Source organism: Akebia trifoliata, chromosome 2 (genome assembly GCF_017979445.1).
Source record: "Akebia trifoliata isolate Shusen 1 chromosome 2, ASM1797944v1, whole genome shotgun sequence".
NCBI lineage: Eukaryota > Viridiplantae > Streptophyta > Magnoliopsida > Ranunculales > Lardizabalaceae > Akebia > Akebia trifoliata.
Window position 1 is genome coordinate 16,752,084 of NC_141376.1, and position 16,204 is coordinate 16,768,287.

General features: G+C 35.3%; 1 long non-coding RNA gene across 1 annotated transcript; it reads right to left on the reverse strand.

Moving 5' to 3' along the window:
• Positions 1-1,854: 1,854 nt before the first annotated feature.
• On the reverse strand, positions 1,855-14,275 carry LOC147409806 (uncharacterized). The gene is made up of 4 exons (XR_015175405.1): positions 14,036-14,275; positions 5,050-5,149; positions 2,811-3,939; positions 1,855-2,704 (listed from the first exon to the last, which is right to left on the reverse strand). It is a non-coding gene; the product is annotated as an uncharacterized LOC147409806 (long non-coding RNA).
• Between the last annotated feature and the right edge of the window lie 1,929 nt (positions 14,276-16,204).

The following is a 16,204-nucleotide window of genomic DNA, read 5'->3' on the forward strand; positions in this document are numbered from 1 at the left end:
ACGCCTATAAAAGCTAAGATAAAGGTTTTATTTTATGTAAGTACGTGGGAATAAATCCCAGAGGAGTCAGTGGACGTGATTATTCTAGTGTGCAATTATGGACGTGATCATTCAAGAAAAATACAGAGGGGTTGAAGACTATTTGAGGGTACGTGGAGGACTCTTGGCCAAATGTAAACTTACATGTGATTGATTCAAGAAAAGTGAACAGGTACACGAAAGTGCCCATGCGGGTAGTTCTAGTAGATGTGATCGATCCTCCAATAGAACAAAGATGTGCTCAACCCTGCTATTGGACATGATCGTTTCGAGGAGTGGTGGGTACTACTCCAATAAGAGAGATTGGATGTGATCGTTCCAATCGGAGTTGGGCGTAATCGACCTAACAGTAAGTGTTTGGGTGCTCTCTGGGATAAAATCCATGTACGTGCTATGTTATCTTTTAACTTTTCATTTGAAAATGAAGCTGAGTAAGGGATCTTTTGAAGTAAAGGAAAGCTAGTTTATCTGTAATGTAATGTAAAGGGGTGTAGAGTGTAGAGCATAATGGGATTCATATGGTTGGCCTGATAGGCAAGACGAAAAAGACTATCCTTGTGATCGTGGAAAGTTTATAGTAGTCAAACTGACTAACCCAAGTGAAAATGGGTCCCTGTGATTGTGGAACATCTTCGTCAACGTCCAATTTGAGTTGAAGGAATGGACTCTAAATAAAGCGGTCAGGTCAATCGTAAAATTAGGCAATAACATTGTAGTCCCTCATCGACAAACTTGGGATTCTCAACTGAGGTGTAATTCAGTCATAAAACCCATAACTCTTATTTGATAAACCATCATATTTATAGTAGTTATCTCATTCATCGTGTGTTGATTGCTAAAGTTATATTCCATTATATACAAATTGCCTTGTTATTTAAGTAAGTTATTATGATTAAGTGTGATCATCCTCTATTTTAGCGATAAACCAGACTAAATTGTGATGAGTTTTTTGTAAGTGCATACAAAACCTATGTTAATATCGAGCTCATATGATATGATTTCAGCAGGTCTAACTGTTCATCCTACAATCGTTGTTGTGCCCCTCCTCTACTAGGTAACATGTTTGTTTCTCACTCATTCTACCCCTCAATTGTAGGATTTGAGATTCTATTTGAAAACCCAAAGTGTGGTCGAGATGGTGACTTGCATTGATTCATTGAAGGACTTTGCTAGGAGATGCTTTGAGTCATTGTCAGATTAATAGACAGTAGTAGGATATGATTGTTTGGTTTTTGAGGAACCACACGAGGTTGGGACGGTGGATATGACCTCCGAGCAATATATTATAATGGAGTACTGAAGTGGGAATCTAATGATGTGAATATGTAGTATAGAGTAGTGTATGAGTTTGCTCGGGGTTTAATCTTGGAGTTTTTGTTTAACCCCAAAATTTTGTAAATAAAGACTATATGGAGTAAATCATGGCATTTATATATTTAAGCTTCACTCTAATGCTTTTGGCATAATATTTGAGGATTTATTATTTTGATTTAGATTTTAAATTCCTCCATAAATTGATTATGTGCTTTTCTTTGGCAAAGATAGTTATGAATTGTCATGTTAGGTAATGTCTCTCACTACAACAAATATGGCAATTAGGAACGGTTTATTACCGTTCCTAAGCCACTATGAAACGGCTTGCAGACCGTCTTTAATCGAGGCGTCGTTAATGAGGTTAAACGGCTGAAAGCCGTTCTATATTTCATGATTTGGAACGGTTAACAACCGTTCCAGATCTCAAAATTTGGAACGGCTTAAAACCCTTCCTAACCTACGTCTTTGTATAACAGCACATAATAACTCAAAAAGATTTGAGACATCGGATTTTATAGAACTGATGTCCTACGTCTGAGACTTTAGACATCGGTCATAAACCGATATCTAAAATTGTTACAAATTAATATCTAAAATTAATTTTTTTTTTTTGCTACTTACCTATTACCCACGATTAAAATAGATCCAAATAGGGAAAATCAGTGAAATCTTGTAGATAGATCCAAATAGAGAAAATCAGTGAAATCCCTACAAGATCTCTGCACCGTTAGATAGAGCTCAAAGTTTGACTATCTAACGGTCTAAAGCAAGGGATGAAATAATTACACTGACCACCTTAAGGTTGATGCTAAGTTCTAACATTTCCCCACCACTATAAGTAGAGAAGGCATGATCAATGAAGAAAGTCAAACATTTTATAGTCTTAGTCTCTGTGTGTGTCTGTGTTGCACTAAAATCCCTCTTCAATCTACTCTCAAACTCTAATACTTCTAAGAGTAGTAGAAAACTACCACCAAGCCCAAAAATCATACCCATATGAGCAGTCGTCCTGCTGTCTTCATCACCACCACCTCTGCTGCTCACAAAGCTCTCATCCAAAATGGTGCAGCATTGGCTGATCGTCCTGTCGGTCCAGAAACCAGAAGCATCATTAGTAGCAACCAACACACTATTAGCTCTGCCCTTTATGGTCCTCTCTGGAGAGTCCTTCAACGTAATCTCTCTTCCAAGATACTCCAACTAGCTCGCATCAAGTCTTGGGCTAGTGGCCGCAAGTGGTCTTATCAATTATTGAAAAACAAGATCGCCTCTGAAGCAAAGAAGGGTGAGGTTATAATGGTGCTCGAGCCATTCCAACACTTAGAAACAATTCCTCAATAGTACCAGGCATCTGCAATTAGAAAAAGTGCGAAAATAGTGAACATTAAGCTTCAAGGAAGCCTAATCCAATTATATTACTTGAAAAATGGTCAAAAAGGAAAACCAAACAGCACAACCTTCAACTATCTAGTTGTAAATATAGGTTCGATCTATGTAGACATTTGCATCCATTACATATTGTTTGAATGGACCCAGAGAAGACTTCATCATCTCTAAGTTGGTTTCTCTAAGTTTCAGATATACCCTTGCACTCAATTGACACCTATTATCCTGCTTGACCATCTCCATTAATGCTGTCTCCAGCTTTGGAAAAGAACAGGAACCATAAGAAAATTCAATGCTGTAATAAAAAAAAAACGTAAGAGTTCTGTGACAATTACTGAGATTGTTTCAAACACCTTAGAAAAGCACCAAAAATACAATTGTAAGATGAGCGGTTTGTTAAGGAAGCATTTTAGTTTCCAGAACGGCCGCTCAAGACCTTAGATTTTGATGCTAAAACAGAAGCAAACTTACATCTTGATTACAGTAGAAACTCTAAGACAGATAGTAATGGCTCCAGATAACACTTCAAATCCATCACATATAAAGTCCAAGTGTAACATAAACAGAGGCATCATGAAGGCTGAAAAAACTGTTGATCATGAAAAATTAATGGATAAAGAAGAGTAGGCAAAATGTATATAGTTGAGTTAGCTTATCGGCTTGAACTAGAGGATACACGAGAAAGTATCCAACCTAAGTTGTCTGTTTTTGAGAATAATGAATGAGTATCAAAAGATAATCGAAGCTCAATAACACTATAAATAGACTTTACTCCCAGCTTACGTAGATTTACCATGCTGACTGCCGAATCAATAAGGTAAGTATTAACATATAAACCATGGAAAGAATTCCAAGTGCACTGGGACAAAATCCAATTAGAATTATGTGTTTCTTTGATTACAACTTGATATCCAACATAGAATTGCCATGCAGCCTGCTGAGTCAATTAGGTAGTAATAATATATAAACTATGGGAAGATTTCTGAGTGCACTAGAACAAAATCCTAAAAGAATTATTTGATAGTTTGAACTTATTATGGTTGTTAACTTGTTATTTTTGCTAAGTGAAGAGTCATATTACAAACATGCAGCTAAATTTTGAAGACAACAAATGTGCCACTGTCTAAGAGGTACCGACCTCAGGATAGTAGATCTGTTCTCCTCCAGCAATCTGCATAATTCGACTTTCAACCATGTCACCTGGAAATAATTTGTTCCTTCATTAGAACTAAAAAAGAGTTGTGAGGAAATCACGAACTTCTCAACTAAATAAAAGCAACATAGCATGAAAAATATCTTAAATAAACTTCTTTGCAATAAAATTTTGTGCCAAATGAATGATGGGAAACCCTACAAATGTTATGTTTGTTTCTTTCACTAAAATCATGAATTCAGCAACCCAAAAAAAAGGAGTGCCAGTTACCAAATGTGAGATAATAACGCATAGAAAATAATATAATATGTAAAAGAATGATAAATAGAACACATATAGTCTGCTCTATAGATTATGTGGACATTGAAAGATCATAGATCTTATTTCTAGAAAGGCAGCATAGGGATATGTTGCAAATAAGGAATTCAAGGAAGGTAAGATCTTTTATATTCTATTTTTCGTAAGTACCCTTAATGCATATACAGTTTGAGGTACATAAGTATAATACAAGATTAGGGAAAAGAATTATCTATACTCAAAAAACTATTATAAGAAACTCTCATTACTAACCTCACTATTAATACTTCTGTATGTGAGAATGAGAAAAAAGAGGAAGAAAAGCAATACCTGTTAGCACTTTAATACTCTTTGGATCATCCTTTTCCCTCCTCCTTTATCCGGGCTTGGGACCGGCAGTGTAAAATATTAATTTTACAATGGCGGAATTAAAAAGGGGTTAGTTGACACAAAAACATAGTCAGTTATTAGTTAAACAATATAACTAAAAAAGTAAAAGTACTTTGTTGATAAAGAACCTTGTAGTGAGAAGAAACATTACTAGTAGTAGTAAAACTTTAGAGGGGTTATCCAAATACAACTAGTAGTACCACTTAGTATCTAGACATATGCCAAAAGAAGGATAACCAGTTCACATTGCAAGTAGTACATAAAACCACACACAAAACAATTGCGATTATATTCCCCATATCCATTGGACTAAAAATAATGAAGTTCATTCTCTTGGTGAGGAGATGTATTATATAATAAGGTGTATACCGATATATATCCATTTCATGATCTTAATGAAGATAAAGATTGTCTTTGGTATTTGAGAAAAAGATTAAGATTATATTAGAATTATAATTGATAGATCTTACCTCTAATACTCAATGAGTCGTGAATCAAGAAATGGGATGACATTGTCCATTAAGGATATCGTTACCCCATCCAAATTGGTCGACAAAGGATCAACTTTTTCTGTCTCCATTCGAAAGAAAGCTATAGATTAGAAAGTTATAATCATTCGATCGAAACTATTTTGTTTCTAATTAAGAAAATTGGTACACATAAAGCAAGGTTGAATCCACACACCCATGCATCCTCACCCAAATATATATTTTTTTTAAAATAAAATTTGAACAAAGTATCTTGCAAATGTCTCACATGTGGTCCTGAAGCATATACCACGAAACAGAAACAAAAGATGCTTGGTAACCTTTGGTGGTTCCTTAAAGTGCCCTTGATCCGCGGGGTGTGCGGATCCGCTTTTGACCCTTGAGGTTTGGGAGTCGCCACCTAGTTGTTAAGGTCTAGGAATCAAACTGACTCTAAAAAAAAGGAAACTAATCTACAAAAGAGAAAAAGAGTCCGGGGATCACATTACGGGGTTGGAAGGTGTTAGGCATCAATCCCGCCGGGCCAAAGCCGGTCTCTACTAACTTCCCAAATAAAATCACATTGCTAAAAACCTAGATAAAAATAAATAAAAAATAAAAAATTTTATACCTTTCCGATAGCAAGGATTTTGTTCCCTCAGATCTGACAAAAATAGCTCCTTGTACCGTACTCCCTTGCTTCGTTCTGTCTCCGGATTTGATTTTGGATCTCCGAGATCAAGGTATCTCCTTATTTTTAGATCTGAACTCTTCAAGTTTGTTGCTGGTTTGGGGGTATTTTTGGAGGGCTTTTAGGTGTTTTCTAGGCTAAAATTGAAGGAGGGATGTTAGGTAAGGAGTTGGGACTCCAAAACTAGGATTTATGGGAGGCTAGGGGGACTTCTAGACCTACTTCTCTTAGGGTTTATGATTTTATACGAAAATAGGGTGTGAGCACCCCTATTTATAGATTTTTTTAGGGGTTGATTTTGATAGAGTTAGTATTTAATTAGAGTTCTTTTAATTAGAGTTGTGTTTTAGTTAGAATTGTTTTAGGTAGAATTGTATTTTAATTAGAATTGTTTTAGGTATAATTATTTTTTAGTTAGAACGCTATTAGATAGAGTTATTATTTAATTAGAATTCTATTATGATTTTGACTTTTGGTCTTATTTGATTGACTTTTTAATATTTTGACTTTAGTCTTACTTGATTGACTTTTAGTCTTGACTTCAGTCTTGCTTAATTGACTTTAATTTTGACTTCAGTTTCACTTGATTGACTTTAATACCTTGACTTCAGTCTTGCTTGATTTAATTTTAATTTTTGGAGAACCCCCCTCCATTATTTCTTTAATTCTTTGGACCCCCAAATGGAGGGGTCCTTAAAGAAATATCTCACGAACCCTCAACAATTTTACTTGAAAGCCCGATTGATCGATTTTTTAACTTAAAATTTTAAATTAATTTCATCAATGTTTCACTTTAATTATTTAATATTTTATTTATTAATTTCAGAATTTTTAATTATGAAAATTGTGAAATTACCGTTTTACCCCCGGAGAGGACTTTCCACATTTTAAGTCGATTTTTTAATGTTTTAGGATGTTTTAGAATCGATTTTTCGTAAGGAATTCAATGAAAATATTAGTTTGTATTATTTACGAAATTTTTTGTGTGAAATGGTCATGAACTTTATGAGGGGCAATTTCGTAATTTTGTCGAATTCAATTAAAATTGGTGAAATGATTTATTTGGTTTCGATTTGTTGTTTTATGTGTTCAAAAGGGTTTTCCTAATCGTAACGTAGGCTCTAGGGTTGTTTTGAGGTTAGGGGTATTTTGGTAATTTGATCAATTTTTTAGTAATTTTTATCGTGAAGCTTCTTTTTGGTCTGCAAGATGATGATTTCTATGTTTCTGGGGTCGTATTTTCCTAGCGTAGCGTGGTTTCTAAGGTTTTTTTAGTTTGAGATACCTCATCCGGATTTCTGAAACACATCTGGTAACAAAATAAAGCAATGGAATACACATCCATCATTGGGAATCATTGCGATCGGGTTGACGAGTTGATTAATCAGGCGGATGTAAAAATGGGGTGTCTACAGATGTCCCTCTTTGGTAAAGGGTTGAAACAAACTAGATAGCAAATCTATTTTGGTAGATAGTGCGATATCTGAATGCCAAAGCTAGTGACAGTTCATTTTGCAGCCTGATTTAGCAATTTGTTAAGGTGTTCGGATCCTTGAGCGTAAACTCTCCCCGCATTAAAAAGGTTGTCAGGTCCTTGAGCGCAAACTCTCACTGACGGTGTCAGATCCTTGAATTTTAGAAAATTCTCCTTGACTAATGTAACAATTGTGCAAGTGTGTGATTTAAAATCTGAGCATAATTTGAGCATAATCTGAGTATAAACTGAGCATAATTTTAATATAAACTGAGCATAAACTGTACAAAATTCTGAGAAAACCCTCGGCGATGACTGAGCATAATTTCGAGAAAATCCTCGACGGCATCTGAGCATAGTTCCGAGAAAACCCTCGGCGGCATCTGAGCATAATTCCGAGAAAACCCTCGGCGGCATCTGAGCATAGTTCCAAGAAAACCCTCGGCGGTAATTGAGCATAATTCCAAGAAAACCCTTGGCGGCATCTGAGCATAATTCCAAGAAAACCCTCGGCGGCATCTGAGCATAGTTCCGAGAAAACTCTTGGCAGCATCTGAGCATAGTTCCGAGAAAACCCTCGGCGGCATCTGAGCATAGTTCCGAGAAAACCCTCGGCGGTAACTGGAACATAGTTCCGAGAAAACCCTCGGTGGCATCTGAGCATAGTTCCGAGAAAACCCTCGGCGGCATCTGAGCATAGTTCCGAGAAAATCCTCGGCGGTAACTGAGCATAGTTTCGAGAAAACCCTCGATGGTATTAGTTCCGAGAAAACCCATGGCGGTAACTGAGCATAATCCAAGATAACCTTTGGCGGCAACTGAGCAAAATCCAAGATAACCCTTGGCGACATCTGACAAAATCCAAGTTAACCCTTGGCGACATCTGACAAAATCCAAGTTAACCCTTGGCGGTAACTGAGCAAAACTGGCAGAGGAATGAAGGAATTTTAGAAAAGAATGAATGAATTTGAAGAAGACTGATTGTAATGAATCGGAGAATGAATAAATCCGAAAGATAATGAATCTGAAAGATAAATGATCAAATCTAAGAATGATTGGATCTGGAAAGGAATCTGGGAACGAAAGAATGCCATATTTCCTATGTGAGATCCTAAATACTTTTGTTTGAACCTCAAGGATTTATCAAAAAGTTTTATGAATTTAAAACCTGAGTTTTTATTACTTTTGAACCTCAAGAGTTTTTCAAAAAACTGTTATCAAGAGAGTAACCTTAAGTTTGGGGTTCTCATTATCTTTTAGGATTAACATTGCTCAAAAACAAAATGCCCCTTGTTTGACAATGAACATGGCATTGAAGATAATTGAACACATCATGCAAAAATAAAAAAAAATGCCCCTAGTATAAGGGGAAAAGTTACATTAAAGAAGAAAAAAAAATGCCCTTGTATGAAGGTTTGAAATAATTGATTACCACAAGCGCAATAAAGATTCAACTTTTAATTTTGATTAATTTTATTAAAGATTTTTAGTCAGGCTCAAGAGAACAAAATATTTCCTTTTGAGACTCATCATAGAATTCATCCTTCTCTTCTTTGGTTCACTTGGGGAAGTAAGAATTTTCAGATCGATCGTAGACAAGATACTTGTGGCTTCTGAGTCTATGCCTGGTTTACACTAAGTATTGAACTTGATTATTCGGACTTCTGATGTTTTAGCTCGCACCGCTCTCAGCTTGGGATTTTCTTCTGTTTTTCTTTGTTGCTCTAACTTTTGCCTAGAACGCCTTTTCAGGTTTTCAATCCAACGAGCTTGCTCTAACTTTTGCCTAGATCGCCTTTTCAGGTTTTCGATCTAGCGAGTTTTTTTTTTTTTTTAGCTCTGACTGTTGCCAAAGTTGTCCTTTCAGATTTTCAACCTTGCGAGCTTGCCTTAATTTTTGCCTAAGTCGCCCTTTTCGGGTTTTCAACTTAGCAGGCTTCATCATTTTTTTATCTTTTCCTTCTCCTCTGAACTTCTGGAGTTGCTGTCTGATCATGCTTTGCTATCTTCTTTGACTTTTCGCATGGTACTTAGGAGGACTTTCATGGGTAAGCTTAGGACTGGGTATAAAAAGAAATGAATTTTGAGGCTCAAAAACCCAAATGCCCCTTGTGTGGCATTTCCTTTTAAATTATTTCTTTTTCTTTAAATTTTCTTCCCCATTTTGAAGATATTTTTCTTTTCTTTTGAATTTTTTACTTGATTTTTTTTTATTGTGTGGGAATTATATATTTTTTTATTTTGATGTGGTCGGGCCTGAAGTAACTTCTCAGGTTGCCTACGTACCCCAGAATTTTGGGATCAAACCAAAATGTAGTTCGAAGCTTCCCTCCCCTAGGTTAGGTGATCAGGCTGAGAAAGAAAAGGCATAATTTTTCCTTTTGAAAAGGTTGCAAAGGGGTTGAGAAAGGATATGTTGAACTGGGTAACTGGGTAATATGAGGATTGATTCGGCCAAAGATGGCCTCCTTAAATGTAGTACCGTTTGATTTGGTTAAGGTTGGTTGGTTCTGGTAATTCAATTCCATCATGATCTTGAAGTTTGACAGCCTTTCCTGGTAATATTTCCTTAACGATGAACGGACCTCCCCAATTTGGTTTGAACTTCCCCCTGGGATCAAAGATAGGTGCCCTGTTCTCTTTGAGTACTAAATCCCTGACTTGTAAGTGACGGGCCTTGATTTTCTTGTCAAATGCACGAGCGACTCTTCTTTGATAAGCTTGCACATGTTTCAACACTCTTAATCGTTTTTCTTAATTCTTCGTACCGTTGACGAACCCAATATGCTTCTGACAACTGACTTTCTAACAAAACCCTGAGAGATGGAATTTTCATCTCAACTGGCAAGACTGCTTCCATGCCATACACTAAGGAGTAAGGAGTAGCTCCGGTGGAGGATCGAATTGAGGTTCGATATGTCCATAGCGTGAATGATAATTTTTCTGATCAATCTCGATGTGATTGACACATTTTCCTGATGATAGTCTTGAGACTCTTATTAACTACCTCAACCGTTCCATTGATTTGAGAACGGTAGGGGGATGATTTGTGATTCCGGATCTTCAACTTTAAACACAGAGTAGTGATTTATACTTTGAAGTACGACCCATTATCAGATATCGATTCAAAAGGTATCCCCATATCGACTGATAATATGTGATTTGCAACTTAAGATGTAGTGAGGATAGCACTGATACATTTTATAACATCTTCTTTGATTCCATTGATATAGACGAGTATCTAGTCCACGTTGAACAACACTCAAGCTTGTACCTAACATACCCTCATATGATCACATGAACAAGTCTTTTGAAATTTCTGAGAAAATTCATTATCCCTTTGTGTTCCTCTAGAGATAAGATGGTTTCTATTTGAATCTCTTTAGGAATTTATTTCTGTTCCGAGGTCAATGACCTTTGCTTTCTTGAGCAAGACATTTATCTTCTCATTCAAGAGGGGGTTCCTTATTAGAGGAATTTCTCTTTGAAGCCAGTTATTAGTTAACTCGTTAATGCGCTCGAGGTATTCAAAAATTTTCTTTATCTAATCAAATTCAGAAGGGGCGATAAACACCTTTATAAACTCGATGAACTAACTTGACTTAATAAGAAAGAGTAGACTCAATCTAATGAGGACATGACCTTGCTAGGAAAAAGGACTCGAGTTAACCCAAATGACTCATGAAAACTCAAGACTACCCAAAACGGGCTTGATGAGAACTGAGACATTGCTTACAACCGGTAGGATTGAAGCACTATGATTTTCAAAGAACAACTGGATGATGTTGAGAAATTTTGAGGTCATTTCTGACTGTTGACTTGATATTGACGTTTACTCTAACTGACCGGATTTACAACCCTAGCTAGACGATAGACGATTAAGCTTAGATACAATGATAACCCTTAAAACCTCTTTGAAGGTGAATTTAACCAATTTCAGTGTCACCCCCTTGATAACATTTTAAACGAACCCTGAGATTTTATAGAATTTTGTGCACCAATCCGTTAAACAATTCTTCCATTCAATGATTATTCAGAAGAAAAATAATTTTATTGTATTCTTGAAAATAACAATTTTCACAATTCTGATTATTTTTTGCAATCATTTTCTTTTTAGAAAAATATATTTTGATAATTTTATAAGGTCCATGCAAAAAATAGATTTTTGGTAAAAAACATATTTTAAAAAATTTTCATGCAAAAATAGATCTTTTGTAAATCATTTTCTTTTCTTTTGAAAAATATTTTCTTCTGAAAAATATTTTTTCTCTGAAAAATAGTTTTTTATTTAGAAATTATTTTCTCTTGGAAAATCTTGTTCTTATGAAAAATATTTTTTGGAAAACGTTTTTTCTTAGAAAATATTTTTTCTAGAGAATAACACTTTTTCTGGAAAACACTTCTTTTGAAAAACATTTTTTTCTGGGAAATACTTTGCCTTTGTAAACTATTTTTCTTCTTTGAAAATTTGATTTCTATTTCGATTTAAATGGCCCGGTCCATCAGGACTATTGGATCGGGATGGACTGGGTCATTATTGTAAAAGAATGGATTCTTTATTGGGTCGGTGCACCCATTTTGATTTTCAAAACAAAATTTTGATCTTTGAGGACAATCATACACTTTGATCTCATCATTCACATCATTCACATATATTCATCAATCCAAAGGTTCCATTCAATAAACAACCCGGGAACACCCTCGATAAGTTCGAGTCGTGACCTACGGGGAAGGTTTCTAGACTCTAAGCTTACTACGTGCAATTCATTTTTATCTGGCCACCCTTGCCCAAGCACACCTAAATACCTTGACTTCAGTCTTGCTTGATTTACTTTTAATTTTTGGAGAACCCCCCTCCATTATTTCTTTAATTCTTTGGACCCCCCAAATGGAGAGGTCCTTAAAGAAATATCTCACGAACCCTCAACAATTTTACTTGAAAGCCCGATTGATCGATTTTTTAATTTAAAATTTTAAATTAATTTTATCAATGTTTCACTTTAATTATTTAATATTTTATTTATTAATTTCGGAAATTTTAATTATGAAAATTGTGAAATTACCGTTTTGCCCCCGAAAAGGACTTTCCACGTTTTAAGTCGGTTTTTTAATGTTTTAGGATGTTTTAGAATCGATTTTTCGTAAGGAATTCAATGGAAATATTATTTTGTGTCATTTATGAAATTTTTTGTGTGAAATGATCATGAACTTTATGAGGGGCATTTTCGTAATTTTGTCGAATTCTGTTAAAATTGGTGAAATGATTTATTTGGTTTCGATTTGTTATTTTATGTGTTCAAAAGGATTTTCCTAATCGTAACGTAGGCTCTAGGGTTGTTTTGAGGTTAGGGGTATTTTGGTAATTTGATCAATTTTTTAGTGATTTTTATCGTGAAGCTTCTTTTTGGTCTGCAAGATGATAATTTCTATGTTTCTGGGGTCGTATTTTCCTAGCGTAGCGTGGTTTCTAAGGTTTTTTTAGTTTGAGATACCTCATCCGGATTTCTGAAACACATCTGGTAACAAAATAAAGCAATGGAATACACATCCATCATTGGGAATCATTGCGATCGGGTTGACGAGTTGATTAATCAGGCAGATGTAAAAATGGGGTGTCTAAAGTTCCAAACACACATGGCTTTTTAACCCTCCCTTCTACAAGTACCAAAAAGCTTCTTTATCAGTGAAGGTGGCAAAGAATATGTGCCCCTCCTCAAGACCTTAACCATCAAATTTGCACTCACAATCCATCTTCATTTTTATTTTTTTTTTCGTTTGGTCATACCAACCAAGGAAAAGGAAAACTTTTGAGTGAGTGTCTACTAAATAAAAGATTGATCACAAGTGAGACCCCTGAAGTTGACTCTAATTTTTCATTTTATTTGATGAGTTTAACTTTAAGACTTCAATTGAGAAATATCAGGGAATCCAATTCATGACATACACAAATGTGCAAACCCCCAAATGAGAAATAGTTGTATATAGTGGTTGACATTTAAATGGACAAAAAATAAATAAAAAAACACGCCACCCCAGACAAGCAACATTATCATGAAACACTGTGGATGTGACATCAAGCATCTCTTGTAAAATCTGATATGCAATTGTAAAGTAGACTTGAATAAAGAGTCCTACTCCTAGACAATCACGTCTATATTGTTAATAAGCACAAATGCACCATACAAAATATATAGAAAATCAAATCCCCTTAGATCTAAGAAATTAAAAATAACAGATTTTTCAAATTACAGAGAGGTCCAACAGAGTACACTTCGATAATCAAATGATTTTACACTTACTTGAATAAAACTGAAAAAATCGATCGAGAAGCTAAAATGAAATTTGATCGAGAAGAAATTAAGAATTCAGCAGATATAGGGAACTATATTTTCACTAAATCCCACAATTCTCAATGAACTTGGCTCACAGATTTGCTTTCCTTAACCATTACATCTAATCTAGTTTGGCCTCATCAAATCCTTCCGACTCATGTTTTCTTTTTAGGTGAGTTTTAATACATTTAGAGCCTTGTTGACATTTGTGCTGCTGATCGACTAAAGGAGAATGGAATCGAAGAAAATTGAACAAAGAGAACAGGACATAGTCAAATGTCAGCTAAATCAACGGTTAAAGAGTTGAATAAGATTATTGTTAATCACGAAATTAAGAATCCAGACTAAAAAAATCGATCGAGAAGCTGTTTGGTTGCAGATGGAGACGGCTGAAGAGCTCAAGCTCGTGTTTAATTACATCTAAAAATCTAAATCTTCAATCCAAATCCCTAATAAAATTTATATAAAGAAAAGAGGGATTAGAGAGAGTACCTAACCCGAGAGATCGATCAAGCGAGCGACTGAGCGAGAGAGAGAGATGAGATCGAGGGAGAGCAACTGAGATCGAGCGAGCGACTGAGCAAGAGAGACGATCGAGCGAGCGACTGAGCGAGAGAGAGATGAGATCGAGGGAGAACGATCGAGAGAGAGATGACATCCAGAGAGACGATCGAGAGAGCGACAGAGATCGAGAGAGAGAGGCGACTGAGAGAGTGGCGATCGGGAGAGACGATTGAGAGAGATTTTCGTTCCAACTAAAAAGACGGATATCGGGTCGGAGAAAATGCTGATAAAACGGTTTTTAAATGTAAGACGGTTTAAACCCGTTTTTAATTAGAAACGGATAAAATCCGTTTTATAATTTTGTTCTTGATTCACTATTTTCTTATAGTGTCTGGAGAAGGCATGACAAAAACTTGTGTAGGACTTGAAGAAGGAAAAGAGTATTAAATATGCATCGATAAGATTTAACTTCTTACTTATAATATTTATTTTAATAAAGATTACTTTGTTAGTATTAGCATTTCTCCTTCAATGATGATGAAGGAATGTTATAAACTACAATATGTTGATCTACGGACTATATGTAGAATGATACTATGTTGTTTAGATATTTTATCTAGATCTTAATTTGTTAGAAAAATTGGATCTAAGCCAGTTCAGATTAAGCAAGAATACAATAAGGAATGCAAACCTCAATGAGCTTCTTAGTTCAGTTGAAGGGAGCAGTTCAATGAACTATATTAACTGTCTCAAGCATATACAGATCAAGATAAAATTTGAAAAACAAAATTTTGTGTGATGGATGAACTAAGAATTTTATTTGTTCTAAATCTTTCTTTTCTTTCTGATACTATCTAACAAAGAAGGAAGACAAGGCTTCTACTTAAAGATAATAGTGGTCAATGTACACTTCATCTTGACCATCTATAATGTCCACGTGGCAACATCTTAGCTAGCTTTACAAATTGAACTGCCAATCTCATTAAGAGAACAATCTGTAACAAGGAGTATTTATTCTCCAACCGTTACTCCAATGCTAAATACAGAGCTATTGTGTAGCAGTGATGAATAGGTCAAAGATGTTATGAATAAATTGACAGTTGAATTGCTTCACACCCAAATCTGAGTTGGGAAACCCATTTTATTCTTTAATAAATGTAAGAGATTGATTTTTTTTTGTTGTTGAAGATTCTAGAAGATATGGTCTATCCAACTTCCTAGATAAGACCAAGGGTATTTATTATGTACTTCTAGGGTATTGACTTGGGTCACCAACAAAACCAAGTGGGTCTTGACACTTTGACAAAAATATTTTTTATTCAATTATATTTATATGATAAACTATCAAGAAAAAATACATATAACTAACAACCCTCCACATGAATGAAAATGAAAATAAATAAATATTGGAATACACTAAAAAATTCATGCATTAGCAAAGGTGTCTTACGACTTGAACCTTTACTTAGTGCAAGCTCATCTGGTGTATTAGTTATTCAGTGATCAATCATCTTGTACTGTACAACTTTTGATATACACCGAGACAATGAGCTACCACTATGTGAAAACCGCAAAAATTGAAAAAAAAAAAAATTTGTTGGGTTTCGACTGAAGAATTTTAAAAACCCAAATTTGATGGGCATGGACCATGAATTTTGAGTTTTCAACCTCACACTCTCAGTTTCTATGCGATTTATTTCCCCTCTCTCACTATCTCGATCGATTGTGAGAAACTCCTCTCTCTCTCTCGATTGTGAGAAACTATAAGATCTCTATATCTCCCTCGATCTCATTTCTTTCTCTCTATTTGATCGCTTTCTCTGCATCTAATCTCTCAATCTCTCAACACTGAAAATGGAGTGAAGAAAAAGTCATTATGAAGATAAAATCTAACTAGAGCCTCAAAGTGATCTCTTGATTTCTCAGGTTGGTGGATCCATAATGCCACTAAGGTTATTGAAGAGGAGATCTAGGGTTTATGATTTTGATTTTTTCTGTGAATCTGAACAGTGAGGATCAAGGTTTATGATCTCAAAGCTAACTCAAATCCAGATTTGTTAAGCTAGTTAAAGGATCTAAACACAAAACTCACTTTGCTCTGTGTCTCTAAAGTCATTGGTGGAGCCCCCAACAAGCTATATCTCTAACCTTCTTCTC